This window comes from Mesoplodon mirus (assembly GCF_964341445.2).
Source record: "Mesoplodon mirus genome assembly, chromosome: 11".
NCBI lineage: Eukaryota > Metazoa > Chordata > Mammalia > Artiodactyla > Ziphiidae > Mesoplodon > Mesoplodon mirus.
In genome coordinates this window covers 63,378,378-63,393,441 of record NC_138987.1, presented here as the reverse complement: position 1 = coordinate 63,393,441, position 15,064 = coordinate 63,378,378, and the positions used below count along the sequence as shown (strand labels likewise).

Genomic DNA, 15,064 nt, shown 5'->3' with positions numbered 1-15,064 from the left:
TGACTGTACTGGATCTTCTTTGCGGTGCACGGGCTTCTTATTGCAGTGGCTTATCTTGTTGCAGAGCACGGGCTGTAGGCATGCGGGCTTCAGTTAGTTGTGGTGTGCAGGCTTAATTCCTCCAAGGCATGTGGGATCTTTCCAGACCAAGGATCGAACCCATGTCCCCTGCGTTGGTAGGCGGATTCTTAACCATTGGACCACCAGGGAAGCCCACAAATAACTTTTTAAATTAACTAATGAACACAATAAAATTATATCAAATTTAAAAAGGAAAATAATGCCTGTTAGGAAATTACTATTTTCAGAAATACTATTTTAGTATATTTGAGAATCTTTTAATGTTGTAATAGCATAAAATTTTAAGATATTAGATACCCTAACATTAAAACAAGGTTACTCAGAGTAGGGTCAATCAATTTTTACATGACCCTTACCTAGGGTTTGTTAAAATGTACGTTCTTAAACTCCAGTTCAAACATGGTCATTTATAATCAGAGTTAGGCCCCGAGATTATGGATTTTTTAACAAAGCATCTGGGATATTTTATGCACAATAAAGTTTAAGAACTGCTGTACTATATACTAGTTATCTTTTACCTAACATTTTTGAGAATTTCTTTCCTAAATTGCTGCTATACTTAAACCCAGGCATCTTTGTAACTGCTGTACTCTTATTTTGAAAACAATACAAGGGCAAATTGATGCCTATTTTATATACTTTTTAACATTTAATTTTTTGAGTAGGTAGTACATTCACATGGTTCAAAAAATCAAAACAGTATAAAAAGATACACAGTTATTATTTTTCCTCCCACTCCTGTTTTCATCCTTTTTATCACTGTTATTAGTTTATTGTGTATGCTGTTAGCATTTTTATAGTTATAGTTTTATTTTCTCTTTTTTCTTTCTCAAAAGATAGCAAACCATACACTGTTCTGTGCCTTGCTTTTGTCATTTAATATTTCCTGAAGATTTTTTCATATTTGTGATGTATGAATTACCACTCCTTAAATATTTTTAACTCTATTTTTTAGCTAAAAGGTTTCCTCTGTTATTAAATTACTGACATTTGATAATACTTCACAATGTATTACAGTATTTAAAAAAATATTGTTAAGGAGTAGATGATCCAGTTAAGAAAGTTGAAGTTCCAAAGAAACTGGTTAGTTTTGTTTTTTAGGAAACCGAGGTCTTTCTTTTATGAAGGAGGGAGTATTAAACTATACGACAAACAAACGAAAGCAGGACTTAGACAAGAAGTTGAGAACATGTTGGAATATTTTCTATTTTTTAATAATAAAATTTACAGTGTTATACAAAAATAAAAACTGCTTTTATTTCAATATTCTGTTTGAAACAATAATGTATAATTTTGTTTTTCTGATTATTAGTATTAAAATCAAGATTCTTTGAATTGCACCTACTGATTTTATAAGTTGCAATATTTGAAACTGACATTTTTGTAGATAAAGAAATGATTGAGTATTGGCAATTTTGAACGGTTCAACCTAATAATAACATGAGTTTTTATATTCAGATCTGAGACAAAGTTTCTTTGATAGGGATTGTCAGGCAGAGGGCTCACTGAAAGACATTTCAGTCACAACATAACCTTGGCTGCTTGTGCTTTAAGTGGAAAAACAAAACAGGAACAAAGACTTAAAGGAACAATAACCACCCACCCTATTTCTCACTTCAATGTCTGTCAACTCTAATCAGATTTCACCATTTCGTGTTTAGGTCAAAGGCAGATTATAGAAAGATAAATGTTGGAGGATGGACTGTTTCATCGGTGTTTGTACTCATGCTGAAGTACACAAATATGTGCATTTGAGGCTTTAAAAGACCCAGGGTTTCTTTGTTTGTTTGTTCACCCCCATTTCTCATTTTTTTTAAAGCACTCAGCTATGTCTCCTACTGCTACAGCTTGCAAACCCTCCCAGGTACTTTGTATATCACTTCCTTATTACTGATGCCATTTTTAAGGAGTTCATCAAACATTTGAAATGTGTAAATTTTGGCTTCCTACTTAGATTATAAATACTTCTTGGAACCAATGCTCCATATCTTCTAGTTTTCTTTCTCCTTCCCTCCCTCCCTCCTTTTCTTTTCTTTCTTTCTTTCTTTCTTGCAGTTCCCATCACTACCTGGTACAAAGGTATGCATATAGTGAAAAATCAAGAGCTGTTGCTTAAACAAAGATATCAATTTCGAGTAAGATTGAAGGTTTTAGATGGGCAGTTTGTAACTTTGGGAACGTTTAAACTACTGTGTAATGATATTGCCCTAATAGCTTCATAACAGAGCTAGGATCAGCAGGTGTGTTTCACAAAAACTATGTACAAAATAAATGCAATGGTGTTAATGTTGATATCTCATATTTTCTAAATTTTTATACTCTCTTTTGATGTTTGACCATTCTATAAAATGTTCCTATAATCCCATATATGTGAGTATATAGCAAAATACTCACTTTTTGACATGTATGTTTGACTTAAACCACTCTTTCTACTAATTTCAGTTTATTTTGAGAGTTTTGAGCATGTTGTAAGATGGTTTCAAATTTTTTCTCTCAAGTTTTAAATGAAGTGCTACATGAAGAAAACAACGTTTCCTCTCTTTGTTTAGAGATCAACTTTTACTTTCTCTATACCTATGCTGTTCAATAGGTAGCTATTTAAAATTAAATTAAATAAAAATTCACTTCCTCAGTTCCAGTAGCCACATCTCAAGCACCACTCTAGAACATCATGTATGTCTTTACTTAAAACAGAATACTGTATTTAATGAACTACCAGATGTATTTCAGATGCTTCCATTTAATTATTCCTTTCTTAATGTCTTCATCTCAGATGATCTTTACACATTATCTTCTCTTTCTCTGTAACAAAAGTACAAGATGGTAAAGATAGCTTTTTTGTTAGTTTGGCTCTTATGGCTTTTATCCTTCTCTTATTGATAGTTTGGCTTTGCAATTTCAAGCTTGCCACATATTTAAAAGAAGAACTTTAAAATGGCATTAAAATTGTGAAACATTTTGAAAATGGTAAACCATTTTCAAGTCAATATTACTGTACCTGTGCCAAGTCAATATTACTCCAGGGTAAAAAGACAATTAAAACAGATACAAACTCTCCTGGATCTTCAAGTCTGGATGTGTCCCTTATTTTTTTTCCATACTATTGTATCTATAGATAATTACAGACACTTTTATGTTCAGTCTTGTGGCAAACGTATTTCCTAAATATGATTATGTTATTTAGAAATGACGCAAGCATATGTATCTGAGACATTCATCTTTTTTTTTTTTTTTTTTTTTTTTTGCGGTACGCGGGCTTCTCACTGCTGTGGCCTCTCCCGTTGCGGAGCACAGGCTCCGGACGCGCAGGCTCAGCAGCCATGGCTCATGGGCGCAGCCGCTCCGCAGCATGTGGGATCCTCCCAGACCGGGGCACGAACCCGTGTCCCCTGCATCGGCAGGTGGACTCTCAACCACTTGCGCCACCAGGGAAGCCCGACATTCATCTTTAAGAAATTCTTTCCAACTTAACAATGAATGACTGTATTGTTTTGGAAATGAGCGCTCTAAAATTTCTCCATCTTTAAAGGAATTCCTGTTGTTTTGAAATAGCTACTTAAAGGCAGGAACAATTTGTCAGAGAGTCATTGGGTGGAGTATAAGTGACTAGTTTTACCTATTCTTAATATTACTGTAAATAATATTTTAAAAATAGCTCTTTTACTTTAGTCTCAGTTTATCAGTAACCTGATCTCTGCCTCCTCTCCTGTAATTAACTCCACATTAGTTTTCCACTTTCTCTGGGACATCAGTCTTGCCTTACTCTCAGCTCTATTCACAGCTACTTTACAATCCAAGGTACTTAATAAAGTCTTCCTACTCCAACTTTCAAATTACATTTTCCTCTGTTAAACCCCCGCTGTACTTCCTAAAGCCTTACTAACTTGTCTGGTTCTGCTGTAGACCCTTCAACTGGGATCTAGGTTTTGTTTTCTCACCATCCTACCACATTCAATATATCAGTCCATCTCTGTTGTTGACCCTCTGATCCAGGCAGGATGACTCATTTCATCTTTCCCCCAACCTACTATAAAAAAAACCCAAAAACAAACAACAACAACCAAACCTGCCTCATCTACTCCCTTGCCCAGATTTTGTTCCTGATCAAAACCAAATTGGCTTCTGCTCACCGGGGAAGGGAGGTTGGTATTTTCTCCAAAGTTTCTAATGTTTTTGAGAGACCATGACTTCTGCCTCATACTCCAGTCTTTGTGGATGGATGCCCACTACTTACTAATATATATCCCTCGTGTGCATTTCCTGGATGATTTTCTACCCATTCTTCTACTTTCTACTGTTTGGATCTCCACTGACTACTTCTGTAGGGTTCTCAACCCCAGCTATAAAGAGTTAAGTCAGAAATAGAAAATTACTTACCAAGAAGATATCAGCATGAACGGATGATAGTAAAAGATGTAGCTCACTGATTATAAGCACTACTTTAGAAGACTCATTTCTGCACACTCCCTGTAGCACGATCAGTATTCAAGCTTTTTCATAAACTTCACATGAGTGGCTGTAGGAAGGCAAAAGTAATTTGATGTCCTGCTGTTTCACGTTCAGGTTTGATATGAATGAGGATATGGAAATTTTATAGCAGTAAAGACAATTTGCTGCTTTTATCATAGCTGTTTTGGTCAGTATGAATCTTGATATTAACACTTTCAGCTTCCTTTAAGATATATAACAAGTTCATTGGAAGATATACTATAAAAGATATAATTCATATTATAAGTAACAGTAGAGATGATAGTCTGACTGCACATTTCACTCTTTTTAAAGGATCGTGTGTCTCCATTTTAGTTTCTCCATGCATACCACCTACATGTGTCTACCACCTCCATCAGCCTCCACCTACTTGAACAATAGGCTTGAACACTTATAGAGCTACCCAGCCCTAACGATAGGGGAAAAAGCCTCACTGTCTTTGAATTTCACTTTATATTTATTTTAAAATAAAAAGGATTGTTATAATATTTATCAGATGCATAAGGTTACCACATCAGCAATAAATAAATAACGTAGAGTCAATTTGTAACATATAGTTAGCATCCTAAGGTAGGGATTGCGATGAATGCAACATGTTTATTACATACAGTGCAGAGAAAAAGTGACCATAACAACATTCTGACTTGTAACTCCTCTTCTACATCTAGGAAAAATTACGCTTCTGAGCTGTCACATAATTTATATTGGCACTAATCACACTGGAACAGCATGAATTTTATGTTACAGTTTCTGAGCAATAAGTGAATATTCAGTTTCCAGCTTGCTCAGATGGGTTGTCTCATGCTTTGTCTCTTCCTATTGATAATTCCATCATCTAGTTTTGTGTCTGCATCTGTCTAAGAAGCAAAGAAAAGGGGCATTGAAGTTGATCTCCCAACCCCAGCGTAGGGTGCTCTCTCCCATGTTCTCACTTTTCCCCTCTCTTTAATGGGTTTCACTTTGTCATTCATTTTTTTGACTGTGGGCGTTGCCCCCACCCTTAGATCTGTAGTAAATACCAACTTCTTAATTTTGCCATCACTCCTTCCAAAGGAGGGTGGTATATTTGTAACAGGACATGGAACCAAAAGAGAGAGAAGTTATTGTTTTAGTTAAGTGTCCAGAGAGCCCCTGGTACTTTCTGAGCACTTGGTCGATAAATTGCCTCACTCAACAGTGGGCTCTGTGTTAGATCTTGTTATCTTACAACTGGACTAGGAAAGCTTTACACTTATGTCTGTGGATGCCTGGAAATCTGCAACTGATCCTTGGCCAAGGTAAGGATGAGATGTATTAATTAGTGATACGTAATGTGATGTTAAAAGTTCAAACTTCCTGGAGGCGCCGGGTTGTCTACACTGTATAGAAACATTTATATTGATGTTTTGTACCTGTTTGTTGTTGTTGTTGTTGTTTTTGTGGTACGCGGGCCTCTCACTGTTGTGGCCTCTCCCGTTGCGGAGCACAGGCTCCGGACGCACAAGCTCAGCGGCCATGGCTCACGGGCCCAGCCGCTCCGCGGCATGTGGGATCTTCCCAGACCGGGGCACGAACCCGTGTCCCCTGCATCGGCAGGCGGACTCTCAACCACTGCGCCACGAGGGAAGCCCTTGTACTTGTTTTAATTGGTTACACAGCCTGACTCTTTTTACCTGAGTAGCAGGTTATGAAAGACCCTGAGCTCTACCCTGAGTAAATTTTCCCTGAGTTCTCTTGAAATCAAGGTACTTGGTACATAAGATGGTAGTTTATAATATGAAAACAAAGTACATTCTATCTGACTGAGAAAGGGCCCTGGGGCTGGAAGCCCTGGACAGTTGCCTGCACGTTCTTCTGTTGTACCACATCCTTTACTTTTAACAAAGGCTTATGTAAGTACACCTGGAGGAGTTTTGTGTGTTTTGCAGTTACCCAATCCTATGTAATAAATGCAAGCACACTCCGTAGGGTTCTTTAAAGAAAAGAAAAAAAGCCCACAGAACTACTTTTCCAGTCACTGACATTTGAAATACAAACATCCATTGGAGATATGGCAGGTTTGGTTGCAGACCATTGCAATAAAGCGAGTCACATACTTTTTGGTTTCCCAGTATGTATAAATTTATGTTTACATTACATTGTAGTCTATTAAGTAGTATTATGTCTAAAAAACCTACATACCTTAATTTAAAACTACTTTATTACATCATCTGAGCCTTCAGTAAGTCCTAATCTTTTTCCAGTAGTAACATCAAAGATCACTGATCACAGATCATCATAGCAAATATAATAGTAATGAAAAAGTTTGGAATATTGCAAGAATTACCAAAATGTGACACAGAGACACAAAGTCAGAAAAAAATGCTGCCTACAGACTTGCTCAAAGCAGCGTTGCCACAAACCTTCAATTTATAAAAAAACAAACAAAAAAACCCAATATCTGCAAAGAGCAATAAAGCAAAGCCCAATAGAATGATGTATGCATTAGTCACTTGTGTATGAACACTGGCATCAAAAGATTTTTTTTACTAAGAAAAGGGTGGTAGTTTTTGCAGACTATATTTACTTCTCACTTTGCTTTTCTTTTTTTTTTTTACTATTTGCAATATGACAATTATATCATGATTTTCAAGTTTAACACACAAACACACACATATGAATACCTTAGCATATATATTAAAATAGTGTGTGTATATACGACAAATGTGATATAGTAGTTTCTGGGGTCAGAATCCTAGTTCTAACATTTACAGGTTGTGAAATCTTAGTCACTTCGTGTTTTCTCTGCCTCAGTTTCCTCATCTGTAAAATGTGGGTAGTAACAATGGTGATTAAATCAGTCAATACATGTCTCACAATAAATGGACAGTTAGTGTTAGCTATTGTTACTAATATTATTGGTTCTATTATTATGATTACATAAGGTATGAAATGGAAAATAATATATTGAAAAGGAATTGGAACTATTCTCCATAAATTTTGCACACCAGGAGTAACTTTTAGAACCATATAACTCTCACTTTTTAACATTTGTATTCAACAATTTCAAGTTCATTATCATAATAATAGCACAAAAGTAAGTGTTTAAATATATTCTTTCAATTGTGAATCTCCTTATTCTTTGATCATGTAGAATTCTATTTGATAAAGAATGCTGTGAACTATAAAATATTGTGCAAAGGCTAGTGTTACTATTTTCTTTTTAACATTTTTATTGGAGTATAATTGCTTTACAGTGGTGTGTTAGTTTCTGCTTTATAACAAAGTGAATCAGCTATACATATACATATATCCCCATATCTCCTCCCTCTTGCGTCTCCCTCCCACCCTCCCTATCCCACCCCTCTAGTTGGTCACAAAGCACCGAGCCCATCTCCCTGTGCTATGCGGCTGCTTCCCACTAGTTACCTATTTTATATTTGGTAGTATATATAAGTCCATGCCACTCTCTCACTTCGACCCAGCAGTCCCACTACTGGGCATATACCCTGAGAAAACCATAATTCAAAAAGAGTCACATACCACAATGTTCATTGCAGCTCTATTTACAATAGCCAGGAGATGGAAGCAACCCAAGTGTCCATCATCGGATGAATGGATAAAGAAGATGTGGCACATATATTCAATGGAATATTACTCAGCCATAAAAAGAAATGAAATTGAGTTATTTGTAGTGTGGTGGATGGACCTAGAGTCTGTCATACAGAGTGAAGTAAGTCAGAAAGAGAAAAACAATACCGTATGCTAACACATATATATGGAATCTAAAAGAAAAAAAAAAAGGTTCTGAAGAACCTAGGGGCAGGACAGGAATAAAGACTCAGACATAGAGAACGGACTTGAGGACATGGGGGGGGGAAGGGTAAGCTGGGATGAAGGTTAGTGTTGCTGTTAATTTGAGTCTAGTCATTGGTTTCAGTGTAAAATGATTAAAATCTATTAAGAACTAGTTATCTTCTATAGCACATCATTTGAGTAGAGCAAAGATGAGTAAATGGTGCTGAAATTACTGCAATGTGATAATCACCGAGCCTGGACTGGTTCAACATCTTGATGTTTCGATTTCTTGATAAATCAGTCTCTAAGGTTCAGTTCATTCACACAGTGTGAGGCTACTTACCTGTTCAAACTACATCACTTTTGTCCTCCAGTTTTCATATTGGCTTCCTGTCAGGGTTTGCATTGATTTTAAAGTTTTATTGTTGACATTTAAAGCACTTAATACCCTGATACCTTCTCATATTAATGATTTGCTTATCCCCATGGGACAAGGAAAAAAATTTTGAGATCATCTTCTGCTAGCTGGATGTCAGTCTTAAATGTCACCTTGAAATTCAGAGTGCAAAGCCTTTTTGTGTTTTACTCATGTTCTTCTCAAGATCAGATAAGATGTTAGAAAGAAAATAACATATCTTTTCTAAAGGTCAGTGGGGCATCATGGAAAAATATATCGAGAACTTGATTTATCAAATTAGTGTATATTTTCAGATTTGTGACAGATCAAATTCCCCAGAAATGTTACAATAAAAAATTGAATCTATGAAATGTAGAAATTATTGAAATAATATTCTTATTTTTTGAACTTGGGAAACAAAAGCTGTGTTCCTGAGTGAAAGAGTATTTTACTTATTCTTATCTATGACAGTAAAAATTGTAATTTTATTTTTAAAGTTAGTCTCTTAAGGTAAAATTTTCTAATATTCTAAGATATTTGTGATAAATTTTATAAATGGAAAACTTTAAAATCTTTTATAATCAATTATAAATAGATTTTTGGATTTAATGTTTAATTATGAAGACTGGGTTATGCTATGTGTTTGTGTTAGATAGCCTTGGTTAATTATTAATGCCAAGAGTACTCTAATTTTGGGGGTAGAAAATAACTGTTACATGTGAGTATAAAGTGTTAAAACATAATATAGAAAATTAACTGTGTATGACTGCATATAATCATATAGTATATAAAAACATATAGCATTAATTCGTGCTCTAGGCAAACCAATTTTTATGTCCTAGGATAGGCTCTAGAAGAAATCTCCTCTATCGCTTACCTACCTACTTATCTACCTATTAGTTTGTTTTGTATCTCAGTCCAGTGCCTTGTCTGTCGTTTGCCATGTTGACATTTGATACTTGATAATGTACTGTACATCTAACCCTCTCTGCACATAAGGTAGAGTACAGAAATTATTTTGAAAATTGAGTGCTAGATAAATGTGACATATCACCATAAGTTCACCATTTTTACTTCTATGAAGGAACATTTTGCCTATGAAAGCAACCTGACTTCAGAAGGTCTCCTTCCTACTTTGCCCTCTCTCTCACATCCTGTCTTTCTTCCTGTAGCTGTGTAATGGGATTCCTTCTTGTAGACATGGCAAAAGAAAAACTTTGAAAAACTTTAATATAGTGAAAATAAAACAGAATATCCCTCCTAGGACATTTTAAGAGAGGTCCTTTGCGGCTAGCTCAAATTAAAACATGTAAGGTGAAAGACAAACTGTGTATTTATGGTTAAAAGATCTTCTTAAACTGTATGTAACCAAAAACCCCCAAATATATACTTTTTATTATTTGAAATTCAATTTCTATTTTCTCATAATATGAATGACTTGATTTATAAAACAACTGGTTAGCCAATTTTTAACACAATTCATGGTATAATTTTCTTATGTTTGCAGATAAGTTTTATAGTATATGAGGAAAATATGTTTAACATATCTGACACTTTGGAATCCATTATCACTGAGAGATTTACTATGAACCACTTCATGACATAATATGTAAAATACAAATGTTTCATATTGTTGATGCTGATTAGACGATGATATTGACAGTTTTGTGACTAAATCCCTAAGCAGAGGAAATGCTGAAAATTTGATCTTTAGTAGGTTCTTTCTTTCTTTAAAATGCAACCCATAGGCTCAGCTATACAATTCAGTTTTAGAATATGTTATAAATACTAATGCAATATGCAACATATTTTGGCCTTTGGCTTTCTGTAATTATTCAGTTTAGCTGCCTCAGCATTCTCATTTTGTCCTCCTTGAAGGGCAATTTCTTTTTATGTATTCTAAAATTATTTTTATTGTGTTTGCAGTTATATTCATTAGATTATTATTTGGGGGTTAAAGCATGTAAAACTGTAGGTATTTGATAGTTTTTGACATACAGATACATTATCTTGAGATTTAAAAAAAAAAAAAACCATGTACCAAAAAGGCAGATTTTTAAAAAGACTTTATTCCTTGATGGATGGCCAAACTTTAAATAAGAAATTATCTTCCTATATTAAAATGTATTATGTAATACATAATAAAGATAAATGTACTTAAAACATTACCATATTAAATTAATTTATAGTACATTATTTATAATTTACAGTATAAAATTTATTCTCCATAAATATGCAATACTCCTTTTCTAAGGTTCACATTTTGACCACTTTTTCCTAGCAGCATATGACTTTGACTCGGTATTTTTCAGAACACAGATAGAAATTTAAATCTCAGACTTGAGATTTTCTGTACTTTGTAAGATCTGTACTGTAAGATTCTCTAAGAAGAAGCAGACTTCCTTGTTTCCCATCTTAATTTCTGACCTACAAATAGAGCTTATGTGTTTTCTGTTAATATAATAAATACCATTAGATCCCAAAACTCTTCAGTAATAATTTCTTATGAAACTCAAGTTTCTTGGGAATTATCTAGATATATGGCTTCCCCTGGGAAACTCCTTCAGGCTTCCATAACTGCACCTAATCAATTTTCAGGTCTTCCATAACTATCTACCAAATTAGGGGCAATTGGCTTTTTCTGAGGTATGGTTGCAGTCATCAGATTGGGTCTTATACATTTAGGTGTTAAGAACCTTAAATCTATTTGGTTCTTAAATAGGTACTCTAGACAGAAACAAATAATAAGCTTATTATAAAAATAAATGTAAACTTGTTTTATTAAAGATTTGGGTTAAACTGCAGACCTATTTATTGCTATTTGTAAAGCAAAGTATACAACTCTGAGGACAGTTTATCAGCTCAGAAACCAGTAAGGTTACACTCTTGACATGTAAGAGTGGAAGCGGCTACTTCTGTTAATTTCACATTGATTTTGTCTTCTTTTTATTTCCAATTTTATTTTTATTGGTGCCTGTGCTAATTGAAATAACTGTCATTGCTTGCCCTAATAATCATACCCATTAATCCTCTCTCCATACTCCGAAGTCCAGTTACTAATATTATAGGCTTTGTTCTTGACACTCACATTCTCCTGAAAGATGGGAAAAGGCAAGCTTGTCTGTGGTCTATAATCATGTTTCTGTTCCCCTGCTCTGTCCCCCACCTTCAGCCTCACTTTCACCCCCAGGTTTCTGCACTGTTGATTTCAATGTTAGAGGATAGTTTTCTGGGTTTTTTTTTTTTTTTTTTTCTCATTTGGTGGTCACTGAAGAAAAAGTTCTGACTTGGTTTTTTTTAAGGCTCTGAAAAAGTAGATTTTTACATTGACAAATTAAAATATTCTAAGAACTAGTGTGGAGGGAATGTGAATTACTCCACCCTGTAGGACAAATCACCCTGTAGGATAATTAACTTGTCTTTGCCTCCTTATCTCATCTCTTCCTCTCCTTTTTTTTGGTGTCAATCACCAATATGTCTGTTTGGGCTGCTATAATAAAGTTTCATAGACTGGTTGGCTTAAGCAACAGACATTTATTTTTCATGTTCTGGAGGCTGGGAAGTCCAAGATCAAGGAGGCAGCAGATTTGGTAGATTTGGTGTCTGGTGAGAGTCCACTTCCTGGATCATAGGTGGCTATCTTCTCACTGTGTTCTCACATGGGAGAAGGGGGGAGAGGGCTCTCTGGGATTCTTTTATAAGAGCACTAATCTCATTCATGAAGGATCCACTTAATCACCTCCCAAAGGCCCCATCTCATAATACCATTATTTGTTTAGGATTTCAACAGATACATTTTGAGGGAGGTATAAGCATTCAGTCCATTACACCAATTAAATTAAATTTAAAGTCATTGACTTTTAAAATTTTATTTAATTAATTTATTTATTTTTGGCTGCATGGTGTCTTTGTTGCTGCATGGGCTTTCTCTATTTGCAGCAAGAGGTGGCTACTCTTCATTGTGGTGCGTGGGTTTCTCATCAAGGTGGCTTCTCTTGTTGCGGAGCACTGGCTCTAGGCTCATGGGCTTCAGTAGTTGTGGCACACGGACTCAGTAGTTGTGGCTTGCAGGTTCTAGAGCGCAGGCTCAGTAGTTGTGGTGCACGGGCTTAGTTGCTCCATGGCATGGGGGATCTTCCCAGACCATGGATCGAATCCATGTCCCCTACATTGGCAGGTGGATTCTTAACCACTGCACCACCAGGGAAATCCTAAAATCATTGACTTTTATTCAGCTGCAAGACTAGTGAGTCTTCAGAACTGGACATATGTTGTTTCAAAGAATCTGGTCTAAGTCTTATTGAGCATATAGGATTATGTGAGAGGTAAAAACTGAGGAAAACAAAGGAAGAAATAACTAAATCAATTTGGAGAACTGGGGAGTAATCAAAAAGGTACATTTCAGCTGAACTTTGAAAAATAAGTCATATTTTGCCACGTGGAGTGGAGGAGTAGGGAAGTGGTTTCTAGGAGAGGGGATGCCACATGTGCAAAGGCACAGAAGCATGAAAGATCATGGCCCATTAGGGAACAAAAGGCATGGTGTTGGAGAGACCGATGATGAAAGAATCGGGAATTAGAGGTGGAACCATTTTGGGTCATATGTGCTTTGTTTAATTTCTATCTTGAGGAGCTTTTGGTTTTCTGACTGACCATGAGTCTCATTATCACGTCAATGGGATTTGTGGCCTATCTTGATATATGAATGTTATGGAAGTGAGAATATTGCTGTGTACAGACCACTATGAAAACTAATTGCCATATTACTACTTGTAACTCTATGGGTGGGGGAGGTAATGCTTGGATATCACTTAAATGTCCCAAATTAGGGAAGTTTTGAAGTTAATCATGGTACATTCATGAAACAGAATATTATGAAATAATCTTAAAACAATGATTGTGACATTGAGAAGAATGGTAATAGCATATTGCACTGCTCAGTCACATAACTTATAAAGGGTAAATCATGGTTCAAAATTTAGTTCTTTTAATACCTAGTCCATTTCTGCCCTACTAAACCATAAATATGAAATTTATACTTTAGTCGAATGTTTTTATTCATTTTTTCCACAAACATTCATTAAATCACTATTTACTCATATTTTTCTATTGAAATATGGCATCTTTATGTATAGGATACAGATCTTAAAATATAGTAGCAAAAGATATGCTGAATATTGGTAGAATGGCATTATTAAACCTGTTTGAAATCTTATTGGTGCCATCAGGATTTTTTTTTCCTTCTAATTATCTTTCCATTAGAGAATTCAGCATTTGGCACATGAGAGCTAAACAAGGAAAAGTCACCAAGCTTATTAAAATGAAAGATCCAAAGGACATTAGTAATCTAAGAAAAGAAAACCTATGTTTAATTACTTATAAGAAATGCAAAATTTATATCCAACTCCCAAACAAAAGTAATTTGATGCAGGAATTCGCAAAAAAAATAATAAACACTGTTAATCTACATGTAATTCATGTACATCTGGAACTACATTAGACTAATATGCCTTTGTAATTTTGTGAAGGTTAATGAAAATAAAAAAGGAAAAGCTTTTTTTTGTCAGTTTCCTTCTTCTGGCATAAGACTTGGTTAGAAACCTTGACAGGTGTGTTCATTCTTTTAGGTCACTGAAGAACCATTAAATGAATTACTTCTGCTGTGCACTTAACATCACTAGAGGTTTAAATCATGAAAGCATGTTCCTGTAAGCCTGAATGATTCCCAGGGAATATTTCATAAGTATCATGATAAAATCCTTCCATCATTTTTGTTTCTTCTGGATAAGTTAATGAAGGGGTAACTTTAGAAAATAAGTGATCCTGTATTTTGTTGGTCATTTCTTTTGACCATGGTATTCTTTAGATTTTTGTGTATAAATTTCAAATACCTCAGTGATGTTTTTCAGGAGGTCATATAGATGGCTATTTTATTAAAACAGCTCTATTGAAGTTATAACTGACATGCAATAAACTACACATATTTAGAGTGTATAGTTTGACATTTTGATGTATATGCACTTTGACATTTTGATGTATATGTACAACCATAAAACTAACTCCACATCAAGAAAATGAAATATTAATCACACCCAAAATGTTTCTCAGGCCTCTTTGCAATTTATTCCTCCTGCCCTTATTTCTTTTCCCTAAGCAACCACTGATCTGTTTTCTGTTACTATTAGTTAGTTTGTATTTTCTAGAATTTTACATAATAGGAATCACACAATATGTACTCTCTTTGGTTTCTTTGCCTCAGCATAATTATTTTGAGATTTATCTATGTTTTTTTGTGTGTCAAGAATTCATTGCTTTTTATTGCTGAAAAGTATTATATTGATA

General features: G+C 34.9%; 1 protein-coding gene across 1 annotated transcript in view; it reads left to right on the top strand.

Annotated features, from left to right (window-relative positions):
- The window catches only part of LOC309812175 (uncharacterized protein), a 58,348-nt gene extending 43,920 nt beyond the window's left edge, over positions 1-14,428 (top strand). The window contains exon 3 of the mRNA XM_082635778.1: positions 14,350-14,428. The gene's annotated coding sequence lies outside the window, so the exon portion shown is untranslated. The remainder of the gene's footprint in view (positions 1-14,349) is intronic.
- Positions 14,429-15,064: the final 636 nt, after the last annotated feature.